Below are 3,823 nucleotides of genomic sequence, written 5' to 3'. Positions count from 1 at the left end.
TTTCTTTTTCATCTTCTCCTGCAGGTTGATGATGAAGATGATGCTGATGAAGACCGATGGAGATGGATGGAGATTTTTTTGCTGCTCTTCTCACTGGTAGGATAAATTATAAACATTTGTTAACTGTTCGTTTTTAATTGCAACAATCAGCGACTTCATCTGTTAAAAAGCGACTTATTTATTGTGCATGTCTTAATATTTTTTCTACACGTCTTTAAATGCAACACATTCTTAAGACAAGTATTAAAAACTTTTTTAAAAAGCTTTTCTTCACTTTCTTCCAAAATAACAGCTGTTTATAACGTCCTTTTCGTCGATTTGATAACATTTCTCTAAACTTCTACATGGCTGCTCCACAAAATAAAAATGCTGAACCTTTAATAATGCGCTGAGTTGTCCACGAGCAGCCTCCTGAATGTTCTCATGTGCTCGGTACATTCCTGAAGCAACTCACTGAGAAATCATTTTTATTTCAGAAGCCAATTTAAATAGAAACAGCCCGATTTGCATCTGGCCTAATTAATTTCCCTACTTTATTTGTGTAAAATGTCCCTAAATTAAACACATATTGCATCCCAGATAAATAGGGTTCATTTCTCTAATGTGAACCGATGACCGCTCCGTGCTCGTCCTGCGTGAGACGCAGGCAGAGTTTGAGCGCAAGGCGGCGACAGAGCGAGGCCTCCGTCTGCTGCAGCGAGGTTCATGGACAAACCGAGGCCTCAGCTGCTCTTTAATGAGGGGAATGACTTCACATTTCAGTCGGAGAGCTTGGTTTGAAATTTAGACTGGCTTCAAACAGTCACCAACCAGTCAGGCACTAACGAAGCTCAGCCTAAAACGAAGTCACGGTCACGGAAACAAGCTCGGGCTGCAACAACAACATGGCACGCATATAAAAAGCGTCATCTCCACAGCGGAGAACCAATTAGAACATCCTGCCCACATGCGGCCTGTAGTCAGGCTTTTCCAAACCCTGTTCCCTACAAAGCGCTCAGATTGGATCAAAGCGATGCTTAGAGGTGTCAGTCAATGTGCGGAGACGCACAGACAGGCCGAAAACACCTCGGATCGATCGCTTTATTGGGTTTAAGGCGCCGCGGGAGCAAACGGAATGTTACCAGTTAGGGTATCGTCTGCTGGCCCGAGCTGAGGGTCGATGATGGCGCAGTGTTACAGTGGCTGGCACCACATTGATTTTCCGGCGGCCTCGCGTGTGAGCTGTCACTTCACCGCTGGCGACCTTTAGGTTGCACGGCCGCAGCGTGCGCACAGAGACTCCCGCATTTATACCGTCAGTCACTGCGGGGGAGGCGCGCAGGGATGGAGGAGGTTTTACACAGGTTTTTAATAAGTTTAAGCCTGTTTCTTGAATAAACACACCCTTTGCATAAATGAAACAGTTGTGTCTTACACACCTTATGGAGGTTTAAGTTACACTATGACCGACGTCATGAAAGGCACGATCCGGTCACGATCCGGTCACGATCCGGTCAGGAGAGAGGAGAGCAATTTGGTGAGTGATCTGAATTAAAGTAGGACATATATTTCTAGGCATTTTGGGAGGTATTACATTAAGAATACATTTTGAACATAATGTTTTTTCTTTACACATGAATGAAGTAATTTGATATCACTGCACTTAAAAATCCCAGGGGACAGTAAAAAGGTCACACGCCTGTTCATTTTAAGCAGAAGCTTTGAAATGATAATAAAAAACAGACAGAAAAAGTTTCTTTTTCAGTTTAACAGACACTGAGGCTGTAGCATAATTTGTTAGTAAGAAAAGAATCCCAGTCCCATGGATGAACATTGACACCATTGAGCAACTATAAAACATGTCGATTATAGACTGAGTTCATGATTTTTAAATAATGTGACATTACACTTATAATTATGGTAAATCTGAAGCGATAAAGGTGTTTTAAGCAGCTAAATATTGTATTAACTTTGTTATGCATTAAATGGCCAAGGTGTCAGTGACTGACCATCCCGACAAAGTGCTGCTGTTCTTGACAGGTGCTCAAAGATTTATATGACTTAAAAGCTGAAAAACAACACGTGGTCTGATGGTATGCATGACTCTTTGGCACTAAATGTCTCCTCTGTCTGCTGGCCAGTGCTTACGTAGGAGAACATCATTAATTAAAAAAGCTAAATGCTTTATTTGTCCATGTCATGGGATATAATGTTTACACTGTTTAGGGATACAGACTGGCAGTCCAATCTCCATCAGGATGTTTCCAGAAAATATACAGTCCACAGGCTTCTTCACAATCAATTCCATGAACCATGTTGGTGCAAATCAGTTTGTTGTAATGATGACTTGTTTCTTGGAAGGAAAAAAAAAGTAAAAATGGACCTGTGTGAAATATTTCCCCAGACTTCAAGAGCGTTTTTCCACCTGGGCACATGCAGGTATGTGTTTAGAACTATCTGGCTCCTGCTAATATCACATACTTAATCTTTGTGTGTGTGTCTGTGTGAGAGAAAGAGAGAGAGACATTCCCGAGAGGTCACGGTAAGCCAAGAGAGGATGTATGGCTTGGAGGAGAACAGGAGAAAGTGGGTGGGTTAGACAATGTCCACAAGGCTCCAGTCATCTAGCAGCAACTGAGACACAAGTTCAGACACAATCAAAACATCTTCATTACTTTGGTGCCAACAATTACAGCTAAAAAGGGGCTTTGTGTGATTTGTCTGGATGTTGTGGATCACTTACAGGTCACATAACACAAACTGAAATTCAATGAAAATATCTTTGCATATATATGTGACAATACTTGGAAAAATCTTTTCCCTCTGTTTACTGTTCAGAAAAAAAGACACAGATCATATTTCTATTTAGTCTGAAACAATAACAGTGTTGATCATGGTTTCCTCTCTGACTACAGCCTCAGTCACTGTAAAACATAACAAAACCCATAGCAGCTATAAACTCTCTACTTTAAAAAGATCACGCACTGAAAGGTTTTACACAGCAGCTTCTCATCTAAGGTTCAACTATGATTTCATTCATCAAGAATAATTTAAAGTTTTGTTAACACACCAACTATTTGCTAAATGGAGGAAAGAGGGTCTAAAATCAACTGTCAAATGTTGGAATTAGTCTCTACATTTAGTGTAAATGACTGAACTGTTGATTTAACTTTACACAGATATTCCAGCTGTCTTGATAATTCTGAATCCTTTTCTAAACCCAGTTTAGTCATTCAGACTTTTAAAGAACAGACTGAGCACATGACTTTTTACTATTCTAAACAATGACTTGTGTATTATTAACAAACCGGTCTATTATTTGGCTGTTATTGCACAAAGAGGCTTCATAACGAAGGACTGAGGGAACGTTCACACCAGTTACTCTTTTTTACAAGTATATTAGTGATCAGATTACACATGCACAGTAATGTACTCCTCTGGCAAACAGATAGCCTCCAGTTTTTCATCCTGGTGTGATGGAAAAAGGCTAAGATGATTGGAATCACATTTCAATGCAAAATTTCATCCCGGGAGCTTTGGAGTTAAAGGTTGCAGTGTGAGAGCGATCTGATATTTAAGACAGGCATTCTGTATATTATTCCAACCTATAAACCTCATTTCGACTCATTCAGAAATGAAACATGTGACATTCAAGTGCAATTGTATGTGTTGTTTAATATATTTTTATCCTATACAATTCAAAATATGATGAAACAGGAGGATGAGTACAACCTATTTCTATTCATCAAGGGTCAGCACACTGGGCATTAACGTCTTTGGTCTGCCACTGGAATAAAACATCCTAAATATCTTCATTATGTGTCAGTGTATTTTTTTTTATGTT

This window comes from Monopterus albus, unplaced genomic scaffold (assembly GCF_001952655.1).
Source record: "Monopterus albus unplaced genomic scaffold, M_albus_1.0 scaffold103.1, whole genome shotgun sequence".
NCBI lineage: Eukaryota > Metazoa > Chordata > Actinopteri > Synbranchiformes > Synbranchidae > Monopterus > Monopterus albus.
This window is presented reverse-complemented; position numbering follows the sequence as displayed.